At 37.1% G+C, this 10,929-nt stretch overlaps 1 long non-coding RNA gene across 4 annotated transcripts; it reads right to left on the bottom strand.

Moving 5' to 3' along the window:
- Positions 1 to 3,919: 3,919 nt before the first annotated feature.
- LOC148801095 (uncharacterized) lies at positions 3,920 to 10,477 on the bottom strand. 4 transcript variants are annotated; one of them, XR_016083561.1, is made up of 7 exons: positions 10,257 to 10,477; positions 10,078 to 10,176; positions 6,179 to 6,243; positions 5,769 to 5,904; positions 5,480 to 5,592; positions 4,961 to 5,238; positions 3,920 to 4,825 (listed from the first exon to the last, which is right to left on the bottom strand). It is a non-coding gene; the product is annotated as an uncharacterized LOC148801095 (long non-coding RNA). The 4 variants fall into 4 exon arrangements; XR_016083560.1 differs by lacking the exon at positions 6,179 to 6,243 and having other exon boundaries at positions 3,920 to 4,219; positions 4,337 to 4,825; XR_016083559.1 differs by lacking the exon at positions 6,179 to 6,243 and having other exon boundaries at positions 3,920 to 4,207; positions 4,337 to 4,825.
- Between the last annotated feature and the right edge of the window lie 452 nt (positions 10,478 to 10,929).

The following is a 10,929-nucleotide window of genomic DNA, read 5'->3' as shown; positions in this document are numbered from 1 at the left end:
CTTACTAGTACTAGGGTTGGCAACGGGGTAGGTTAGAGAGGGTTTTGTAAATTTTGGACCCTATTTGCCTCCTTAAACCTCCCAACCCATATCCACCCCAAAACCTGTAGTTGGACCCATGCATGGAAATGCAAAACCCTCCCTAACCCGACCCTCTCCGCATTCAAGGGTAGGGCGGGTAGGGCTTAGAACTTGCATCTAATTTTCTATTATTTCTTGTTATATATAAGAAATGAATAAGTAAAATAACACAAACAAACAATAAAATTTCTAATTATTTGATTAAAACATATAAAAAATAAACTTTCAATTATCCTTCACATAAAATTCAAAATAATATTAAGTTCAACGCCTAATACATAGAGTTTATATGTTTTCCAACAATATGTGGGTCAAGTTAGCCTAATACCATACCCTACCCATACCCATACGGGTTGTAGAATCCCAAAACCCATCCTTCAAAGAAAAAAAACACCCGATGGAGTGGGTACCCACTAGGTAGGGTAGAAATTGCCATCCTCAAATACTAACCTTTGCCCACTTAGATAAATAATTTTTCTGCCCGCAAAAAATTGCTAATACATGATAGGACAACATTATCACTTCTAATTAGTGTTTTTCAAACCATCATTGACCCAAACGGTTAGACCGTTCTAGAAAATCGTCTAGGCAACCGATTCCATTTTACCCTTAACCCGTTTCTAGGCTAAAAACTATTGATTTGGTCAAGGAACCAAACCGTTCGACCCGGGCAGCGGTTTGTGGTTTAATAAAAAATTATTTATTTTTGTTTAATTATTAACATGGAAGAAAACTAAAAACAAGATTGAGATATGGGAGAGGGACTGAAAAAAATCTCAAATCTGAGAGATAACTAAAATATGAGAGATATTCCCAAAAGAATAATGACAAATGTACTTATTCAAATAAGTGCATTTGCCCAAGTAAATAGATAATTCATAAAAAAAAAAAAAAAACAAACGGGGCCGAAAAAGGTAGAAAAATCTATATAAACTTTGTATAAGTTTCTATACCTTTTCTTTAAAACCAAACACTAAAGGAAAAACCGTTTTCCATACCCTAGCATATTTTCCATAAATATAGAAATGCATTAGTGGAATGCTGCCCAAGAGAACTATATATGTTCAACCAATTTGGTTAGGCTCAACTTCGAATCTAAGACAAATTAGTGCTCAAAGTTCAAGGAGAATGGAGGATTAATGGATTGCTGAACGTAGAACCACTTGAATGGAAACAATATATTTTTTGTAATTGAAGCAATTTGAAACAAACAAGGTTTGATCATCAGATGCCCATCATCAAACAAAAGGTTCAGTCATATTAATTATGACTTTATCTCCTGGCCTGGGGTTGATTTCAAATTAATGAGACCGAATCAGCCCCCTCCCCCCACAAGACTGTCCCCGACAACGTCCCACGCCATATCCCTGCCGTGTATTTCCGATAATGATATTTTTAATACACGGCAGGGATGTGCTGTGGAACGTTGTGGGGGTAGTTTTGTGGGCGGTTGATTTGAAGTCCAAATTAATGGGGTGGAGCGACAATTAATATAATTCCCAATTTGGGAAAAGACCAGAATTAGAATTATATAGTTGTCTCAAAATTTAAATAAATGTAGATGTGGAATTTTTGAGATGCACAATTGGAATTAGGATTGTTCATGGTTCGGGTTAGGTCGGTTTATTGTGGTTTTCCTAATCGATCCGACCTGGTTGGGTTACCTGATATAGAAACCGAAACCAACTCAGTGTTAAGCAAAACCGACCTGGTCTGTTTGAGTCGAGTTGGGTCGGTTTCGGTTCTAAGTTCATCCCTGTGATAAAATCTTGCTAATTTTAAAAACAGTCATAAATTGAACATCATTTCAGTCATCTCCTATGATAAAATTTAAATGAAAAGTTAATCACAAAAGTTGTTCATTAATCACTATTCACTAATCCAAAGTTTATTGCAACCATTCAAAAACTAGGTGGCCTAATGGGCTTTGGAACTTCATGTTTGAATTAGGAACTAAGTCGGTTCGGTTTGGTTCGGGTCGGTTTCGATTTCGATTTCAATTTTCACACAAAAAAATCAAAATCGATCCGAATCATCGGTTTAGAAATTTGCACAACCCAAAACTGACCCATACTGATGAAAACCTGAACGACTAAGGTTGGGTCGGTCCGGATTGGTCAGTTTGGTCGGGTTGGGCCTTCTTATGAACAGCCCTAATCGGAATAAAGTTAGAATAATTGTTACATCACCATGGCTATCACATTTAATCTATTAATTCCCGTGATGTCCCTCTTCCCAAATGGTCTCCATTATTTCCATGGTGTGGTCAAGTAGCTTTTAGAGGCGATTAATGGTAAAATTGTAGAGCTGCTGGCTGTTGTTGGTGGAGACTATTAATACTCCACCTTTGTGTTAACATCGTTGTAAGCTGTTTACATAAGCTTATAATTAACTCTCGCCTGATTCATACTCGGTTTCCCACCTAACACACTAAGGCTATGTTTGTTTTGAAGGAAAGGTAGGGAAAGGAAGGGAAATGTAAGTATATGTTTGGTATCGATGCTGCATATGAGAAAACGGTACTTTTGATGTATGGGTTGAAAGTACTGTTTTTTTAGAAAATGGTGTCTTTTTTTTTACTGGAAAACGTTGTTACCAGATAGGACATTTCCTAGAACAATAACAACGTTTTCTGTTTAGTACCAATGCTCCAAGAAACGTTTTCAGCACTTGTACCTATTATTCAGTGCCACATCATGTCCTTATTGGCAGCAATGAGCTGCAGCTCTAGGAAACGCCAAATTCGGCATTGCTCCAAACCACACCTTCTCAATTTCTAAGATGTGGCTTGGAGCACCATTTTTTGTAGAAAAATTGTTCCAAACAAATTAAACAGGTGTTTCCTAGAGCACCGTTTTTTCTGACATGACACTGATATCTCACTGTTTTTTGGAGCAACGACAACGATGCCAAACAGACGCCAAGTAAACATGCATGGCTACAGGCTGCCGGCATCTAGTTAGGACATACTGCTTTTACTTGAACTCTAGTTTCTACTTGGTCCGTGTTTTTTTATTTCTTGACAACCATTTGTACATGATTATTCTTTGAACCGAGTTTCAGTTGAATGAAAACTTATGCAATCTAGCATGTTTTTAAAATCGGACTGGACCGAAAAACTGAGACCTAACTGGTACCGTTTTATCTTAAAATTGTTTTTTGGCCAAAAATCGTTGATTTGATCAACAAACTATTGATTCGGGTGATTGAACCATCAAATTGTTGACCCGGATAATGGTTTTTGGCCTTTTTTTTCTTTTTTAAAATTTTAAAATTTTTTATTTTTTTCTGTCAGAGCAGACCACCAATTTGGACCAGACAATCAGAACATTCAACCTGAAAACAGGACCTAGAACAGTTCATTGTCCGATCCAATTTTAAAAACGTTGCTATAGCATTAGGTCAAATTTCAAAGTATCATCACAATGTATCCATGTGTATTGTACTGTATGCATTCTCATAAAAGCGTGCTTTACAGGGATTTAGGAGGTTTTTTTTTATTTCTCAAAAGTTCTAATAATCCCTCCTAATAACATACTTATCCTATAAACCTCAGATTGAAAACATAAAGAATAGTATCAGGTTCCTGAATTAAGTAATACACTATTTATCGTGTGAATCTTTTTTTCTTTAATTGATACTCCGAAACATGTTTGGCATTAAGGCTTAGTTTGGAAGGAGTATAAATACAAATACAAATATGTATAGTATGAATACATACAAAAATAATGCAAATTACAAGGTTTTGCACCCTACATGTTTATATTTATACTCTTTCCAATAGAAAATGTGCAAATACAAATATGTACAGTGCAAATATATAAAGTTTAGAAATATCATATACAAATTTTTTGACTGTATTCGCACCAGGAAGAGTGCAAATGCATGCAAATATGTACAGTACAAAACAAGGTTTAGAAACACAAATTTTTTGGCTGTATTCGCACCAGGAAGAGTGCAAATGCATGCAAATATGTACAGTACAAAACAAGGTTCAGTTGACACCTGCTGAAACCTAAAGCATAAAATTAATAAAGCAAATGCATGGTGCATATTGATTCTTTAATAAAAAAAGCTTTTCATCACCCAACAATCAATCTCTAGATCATGTAATGCTGCTGCAAACCTGAAATGAACACTATTCAACCAATCACCAAAAAAGAATAATCATAATTGGTTTTGCATATTTCTTTAAAGAAGTATCCGAAACTTGAAAAGAATTCAAACTATCTCCAACCAACATGGGATCACTTACTGGGGAAATGTTGACCGATAAAGTGAAGCTATGCTTCTTGGGTTTTCCTTGACCGATACAGTGAAGCTCTGATCATTCTTGGGTTTTGCCTTGACCGATACGGTGAAGCTCTGCTTCTCAACGATGCTAGAAAATGACAGACTCATGGGCTCGACAGTAATCTCTACACCAGGTGCTGCATTTATGGTGGCATTGTATATGGACCCTGCTAACCCCACATTAGTGACTGTCCTTCTGAACACGCCAGCTACCGGCTCAATAGCTTCATTCACAGTTAGCTGCATGGAAGTGAGGAGCAGTCGATAGGATTTGAGTCAATTATCATACTTAGGGTTGTACCGCTGTAACCTTCTTTGCATAAGAACTCAATGTGTTGCATTTCATCCATGTCATAGACCAATCCAGGTGAGACAGCCTTCAGTGGGTTCACCTGACCAGCACCATACGCAAATTTGGCCTCTTGGTTGACAGTAGAACTCATTGGCGTAGCTGATTAATACAAAACATACATATTTACATCAGAATAATACATTTGGAGATGATCAGCAAGAGAGAAAGTGAGCTTAGTTTTATCCATTTTCTTTAGGAAGTTAAATAAAGAAAGAAGGCGTAAGAGTTTTTTACCGGTTGTCATGATGGCAGATTTGATGGCTGCCGGCGACCAAGTTGGGTGCATTGATTTGACATAGGCAGCCACCCCACTTATTCATTTGGGTGCATTGAAGAATACATTTGAAGATGATCAGCGAGAGAGAAAGTGAGCTTAGTTTTATCCATGCATGGAAGTAGCAGACATCACTACGAATTTGGAAAACCGATCATCATCTGGCCAGCCGGAAATTAATTGACATGATTCCTGTGTACGCAGCCAAGATGTTGGCACCCGGAGCCGCAATATCAAGCTGTTTTGAATGTTCATCATGAATTGAAAAAATATCAGATCAGAAGGAATTCGATATCATTCAATTAAATAATAAGTGAAGTGACCCATTTAATTGCCACACACAATATCTAGCAAGAGAATGGTGTCATGGTTAATGGCACAAGCTAGAAATAAATTTTTTGATGATGGTAAATGATGATCAAGAGATATATGTGGCGAGTTTTCTACAATAAAAGAGATCTGACGCCCATTTCTTTTACCTTTAGAGCCTTGTTTGATACAGGATTAGGTCCTCTAGATGAAAACGTATATAGTCACAGATGGAGCAGCAACTTTCATGGCCTGGGTTTTGAATATCACGGCTTTGGGGGAACTAGATAAATTGCAACCAAAAAAAAAATTACAGATTGAAATGGCTCAAGTCAGCACAGTTGTTCCTCTGTCAATTGAGTGTTGTATTGATAAACTTACTTGAAAAGAGCAACAAAGGGAAAACAGAAGTACAGTATCAATGTATATATATATATAGAGCTTTCTTTCATGAATTACCTTGTGGAATTAATGTAGTCCATTATTATTTGCCCTCGAGTATGTTTACCGTGGTCGATGGTGAGATCAAAACAGAGGCATAATCAAAAGGTCCAAAATTCGATTCTTGGGGTCCAATGAATCTTTGTAACAGTTACTGTAGTCAAGACATATTGCAGCATTGTTGTGAATGCCATTGAAGTTGTTAGGTTCGAATGAAGAAACCAAAAAAGATTTGTTCATGAAATCAGAGGTACTGAACATTTTTTGTAATTAACAAAAGAAAGGAGTAATATAATTAATTAATGCACGGGGTAAGAGTCAGTTGCCTTGTAGAGAAAACAAATGAAATTAATCAAAGCTAGCTGATGAATAGTTACAGGTTACAAGTGATCGATATTGAAGAAAGGGAGATGGATGGAACGACTTACATATACAGATTTGCCATTCCCCAGAACAACTTTGTTCCTGAACTCTCGATCAGTAGTTCTTGCGGCTACAGTGAGAATCCATGGAGCATAATTACTTACAGTACCAGCAGAAGGTCCAAAGTTTCCAGCTGCTGCTGAGGTGACATGGAAGGAGCCAATGGCTATAGAATCAATAAAGTATGGTCCAGTGTTACAACCCTTTTCCACCTGACACCCAAATAATTGCCCTCGGTTTACCCCTTGGTTTGGTAAGAGTATCAGCCATCCCTTTGGCTGACATTTGTACCCATTTTACACTTATAACTGTTTTCCTTTTCAGCATTTTAATCTCGTTCATGATATTCTTGTACAGCCATGGGTTCAGCTCCTTATTTTGAGTCATTTAGTTGCTTGAATCTCCTATATTTCTATAATTATGTTCCTTAGTCCTTGCAATGCTGCTGATAGTTCTTCTTTTATTGAGCTTCCCTTCCCTATCAGTACTGAATATATGGTCAGTATGAGTACAATCCCTAAAGGTTCCACCAATACCTAATGAACCCAGACTGCCCCCACTTATTATATCCTCAATGGAGAAAGAGTCAAAGTGCCTAATTGTTTGACCCATTAAACTACCCTTGCTATGATGCTTTTGGTAATAGCATTTTTGGACCTTGCCTTTCCACATCCAATGGAAAAGTCAACCTGCACCCATAAAGAGCAAAAAACCATTCCCAAATTCCAAAAACAAAAGAACATGATATCAGCAAGTGATAGGTAGCTTCCCCACTTGCATTACAAAGGATACAGAAGTGAGGAGATAAACACCAACTCAGTCTTTTACTCTGAAGATGCAAATAAGTAATAATTTTCAAATGAAAAGCCTCTCAACAGAAGGCCCTCACCTTAGGTAACACTACTCTATACCAAATCTTTTTCACTGAGAAAGTCTTAGGGGGGTGGAGAGAGAGAGAGAGTGGAGGGAGGGAGAATCCACACAGCAAATAAATAGGAACAAGAGAAGGAGACTGAAGGGGTGGGGATCTAAATCATACCATCAGATTTTTACAGATCAAGAAAGATCCCACCTAAATAATTGAACAAATTTAAAACCAAGGATACCTCTAACTCCCTCAAACCCCTTGTAAATAGTTTCACATGTCTAATTAACTTCTAACAGCATATTTTTTTTCTATGTTGCATGCTCTATATGACTCAGTTGTTTTAAGTATAATACTGAAATAAACGGTTTAAATGTCTCAGCATTTGAGGCCTCTTGCTAGCATGCTCGATGCTTTTAATCATGTGACACCATTTAGATCTCATTTGAGATCAAAAGAAAAATCACAGAATTCCATTTTTTTCAGACATATTAGAAATGATGAAAATAGACCTTGGTTGAAATCAATAGACACACCTAGGTTTTCAAGTTTCTTGAAAACCAAAATGAAATCTCAAAATTCTTTAGGTGTTATTGTAGATATATTTGGCACCAATAAGTGTGTCATTCACTCACTATTTCAAACCAATTCTTTTTTCTAACTAAAAGCAACTTCTGTAGTCCTTGTTCCATGAAACAAACATCATATGAAACATTTGGATTGTGAATGTTGTCATCATTCATAGCTTCAGTGTATCCCAGAATTGCATCATACTTTGGAATCCTCTACCAGTATTGATTGTTAACATCAACAACTGTTACTTGATGGCTTCAATATGCCTCTGGCTTGAGTAATACTTCGGATATTTTGCAAACACCTACATGCTCCAACAAAAATAATGCAATGGAGACTGCTATTCCTTGTATTCTCTGCTTTGTTCACTCTGCTCTCTGTTGGGCTCCCAAGGAAGATAATGCAACAGATGACTACTATTCTGGGTATACCCTTCAGGAGAACATCTGTAGTGTATTCTCTTTAAAAGTTTTACTTGTTTTCCTTACTAAGAGCAAAAATAAACTTATCCATCCAAAAAAAAGAGCAAAAACAAAATTGGAAAAGGATGAGATAGAAGCACATGTATGCTCAACTTTGTTACAGGAAGACGTGACAAGAACCAATAATCACCTCAGATACCTTTCCCTGAATCATACGGCAGGTAAAACTAAGTGTTCTGCATCATTTATGTTTAAAACAAGCTGAATCATAAAATGATGGGCACCAAAAGAAAAGCCTATTTCTCAGAGGTTGCCCATTGATTTTAACCTACAGTCTACGAGCCATTCATGAGGAAGTCTAGATAAGATGAATTTGATGCAATACCTCTTGCTGACAAAGTTATTTAACATTAGTGTAAGAGCACATGCTACGCATGTGTTCAAGTATTAACCATATATGATAATATGTTATTTAAATTTAACTTTTATGATGGACATGGTACCCAAGGCAAGTATCTGCTTTATATAGTATAGATGCTGTAGGTCCAATTATCAGTAAAACGTAGGATGCTCAAGATTAAATATGCCATCAGGAAGAGATCAGGACAGTAAAACCAGACTGGGGCTCAATCTTGAGAAAATCTTGAAGAAAAGGCTACCAACTCACAACTGTACCACTCTCTGTACTGAATGCAACATGTGAAGGTTTTACTAATATTATGGTTGTCCTAATTGATGATTCTGAGACAATGATTTCAGCATACTATTTTGAGCTGGGAAGGATTACTCATTATGCTTTCTGGCTCTTACCCAAGAAAATATGCATTCTAGGTCCTTGCAGATTATATGGGCTGATGGTACAAAATCTGAAACAAAACTACCCAATAGAGTCCACTATTCAATGGAGTTCCACCACAAAACTCAATAAATTTCTTAGCAGGTTCTTCTCAAACTAGACACCATCAGAGTAAATCCCAATCTGTATTATCTGTACCAGAATTTCATATTGGGGTACAGAGATGGGAGAAGTTCAGAGGTTACACTCTCGATGATATTGTTCAAAGATGATCTGCTGTGTCTCCTCCCTCCAGCATAGATGATGGTTCAGGATTGGATTATTTCTCTCCACAAGGAGATGGATGCTCTTTGGGGAACCTGGAATTCTCAGGAAAGGGGAGGGGGGGATGATGGGAATGCAGGAGATATCATACTGGGATTGGGGTATTCAGTTAGAGCTGACTTCAGAAAAGAAATCCTCACTTGACAACACTGACGGCCCGTGGGCATATCATCATCATGCTAGAGAAGCCAAGGATCTAGTTCCAGTTTGGAGATCTTTTTCAAATGAATTAAAAGATCAGCTAATGCAATGGTGATTTTCTAGCTAGAGTAAGGAGGGCAGAGTTGTATTTGGTGGTGGTTTGGGGGGGGAGGGGGGGGATGTTTTCATAATTATTACCTTGTTTACAGGCAATGTGCATTCAGTCAACAAAAGAAAGCCAAAAAGAAGAAAATGTATAGAAATTATCTACGGAAAAAAACCAGTGGTTCCTCCAAAAAAAAAAAAAAACAGAAGAACGTAATGCTCACAACTTCCCTCTAGACCTAGCTGCTGTTGAAGCTCCATCTACAAATGGATAAGACTTTGGTCTTAGTGTATACGAGTCGTTGAAGTTGAAGGAACAATATCCAATTTCTTGTTCTATCAAGAGGTTGGTATTGTTCCTTTATTTAATAGTGTTTTACTTTTATTCACATAAGTATTTAAAAAAAAAAAAAAACAGAAAATCCCAAGCATCTGCATTACAATAGACAGAATAGCCAACAAAAGAAAGCCAAACAGTCCCATCGACCAGCACTATGCAATGGAAAGAAAAGGAGAATTCCCAGCCTCAAGACAACTGCCCAAAACTCAGCATTAATACAATGATCTCAATGAAAGTCAACACGAGCCCCCTTAAAACAGCAGAGAATAAGAAGGGCATGTCATCATATATAAGTGTGCAAGAACCGGAGAGATTCAAAACCAAAATTTTTAACCAACCAGTAAAACGGAACCCTTCTCCTATCAAGCTTCTGAATCTGCCCTTTCTTCCTTGTTCGTCTGCGTACCAGGAAAGTAGAGTAGCAGATGGTTCTCGCCCTAAGAGGAAAAAAGGGATGATTAGGGTTTTAGAATTTAATGGGAAATATGGGAATAGCATAGTCGATGATCGAACTTGCCTTTATCGACTCTTCAAATCACTTCTGATCAGCTTCTTGGAACGACTTGGAATGCCTCCTTGACTTCTCGACTTCTTTGTTCAATATCTCTCAATGGTGATTTAATATAAGGTGAGATTGAGTGAATCTCTCTCAATTGGTAGCTTTCCGTTTTTGGGTGGGAGACGAAGTGGAGAAGAGGAGATGTTCCTCTCTCAAAAACGAAGCAGCAGAGAGTGGCGCACGAACACACCAATGTTTTTGGGAGGGAAATTTTGTTATTCAGCCGGTCCAAGAAAAATTCATGACCGGCCGGTTCAATGTTTTAAAACCGCCGGCTTTATTGATTGAACCGCCGCCCTGTTTTCTATTTAATTTTTTTTGAAATAATTCAGATTAATGGCCATACTTAGTGCGGGGGTCATTCCCAATGAATCATGAAAGTGTATGAAATCTAGATACACCGGTCCAATATATTCACGCAATGCAAAATTGGTTTCTTATTGGAAAAAAAATAAAAATGCTAAGAGGTGTCAAAATTATTATAAAACCAAGATAAAATAAGAGAAAAGGATTTTGAGATTAACTATCAACCCATCAAACTAAAAATAAGTGAAAACAACAAATAACATATAAAATCTTGAATGCTAGAAGAATTTTTCAGAAAAAAAAAATGTTCTTTGTGAAACAGCTC

This window comes from Nelumbo nucifera, chromosome 3, assembly GCF_055504915.1.
Source record: "Nelumbo nucifera cultivar China Antique chromosome 3, China Antique-T2T, whole genome shotgun sequence".
Lineage (NCBI taxonomy): Eukaryota > Viridiplantae > Streptophyta > Magnoliopsida > Proteales > Nelumbonaceae > Nelumbo > Nelumbo nucifera.
Note: the sequence above shows the minus strand (reverse complement) of the source record. Positions and strands in the feature narration are given on the sequence as shown.